General features: G+C 36.9%; 1 pseudogene; it reads left to right on the forward strand.

Annotated features, from left to right (window-relative positions):
- The first annotated feature begins 702 nt into the window (after positions 1-702).
- Positions 703-1,162, forward strand: part of LOC101662636 — an 8,186-nt pseudogene continuing 7,726 nt past the window's right edge.

The raw sequence follows: 1,162 nt of genomic DNA on the forward strand, positions 1-1,162 counted from the left end.
GGTTGACACAGGGGCTGCAACAGTGGACTCACACGTAACGATCATTGTGATGATTGTACAGAAATGGGTCACGCTTTATTCTCTCCTGCATCTGGTCGAACAGCAGCAAAATTGTCAGCTGCAGGACCTTCTCCTTCATTCCTTTCCCTGGTTGGCCATGGTATTCAGAAGTAAATATGAGAAAGCATGTTATTCTTTTACTCTCTGTTACCTCTACACTACCTAGAATACTTGGCTCATGGTGGTTACTCAAAAATATTTGTTGACTAAAAGGTTGAATAAATTGCACACATTATTTTAGACATGGACTCACCATGAATTTAGATAGTGTTATGAAAATGAATTCTGCTTTGTTTACAATGCTTTTTATGATAAAATAGTTTCTGGCTGACTCTCCCTTACCCACAAGGCCTCGTAAGTTGTTTCATGGCCATTAATTCTTTTTCTCCAATATAAAACCTGTATATTATTCCTTTGAAGGCCCCTTTGCAGTGTGATTGCTTTCAGCTCCTATAATCTAGACTAGAGTCAGAGTTTCTTAGTCCACTTCCTTGAATTTGGACTAAACCTGTTTTTCTTTGACTAATAAAAGGTGGTAGAATTTATGTAAAATAGGCCTTACATCTTTTACCTTTGTCTTATTGAAACATTACCCTAAGACTACCATGTGTAGACTCTCATCTAATCGATTAGAGAACAACCATGAGCAGGCGAAGTGAAGAAGCCCTGCTGAGAGCCAGACTCGTCTGCCAGACATTGAAGAAGGCCATGGTGAGTAACTCAGATGAAACAACTGTCTAATTGAACGCTCTGTAGGAGTAAATCTCAACGAAACCAGGTCAAACTCATAGAATTGTGAGAAATAATTAATTATAGTGTCCTTACATCACTGATACTTATAACACCTGTATTATACATAATGTATATTACATATATACCTGTATTATATATAATATATATAAATAATAAATTAATTGGGAGAAATAATTAATCATTGTGCCTTTAAATCACTGATACTTATAATAACTGTTATTATAAGTATAAATTTCAGATGGTGAGTTAGTTAATTGTGCCAGCCTGGCCAATAATCACATGTGGTGCTGGTTGAAAGGCGGAGGGATAAATGGGTGGTGAGCCTTGCCTTTCTAGTTCTCGGGTCTCT

This window comes from Echinops telfairi, unplaced genomic scaffold, assembly GCF_000313985.2.
Source record: "Echinops telfairi isolate 266 unplaced genomic scaffold, ASM31398v2 ScPeMD7_2;HRSCAF=8, whole genome shotgun sequence".
In the NCBI taxonomy this organism is placed as follows: Eukaryota; Metazoa; Chordata; class Mammalia; order Afrosoricida; family Tenrecidae; genus Echinops; species Echinops telfairi.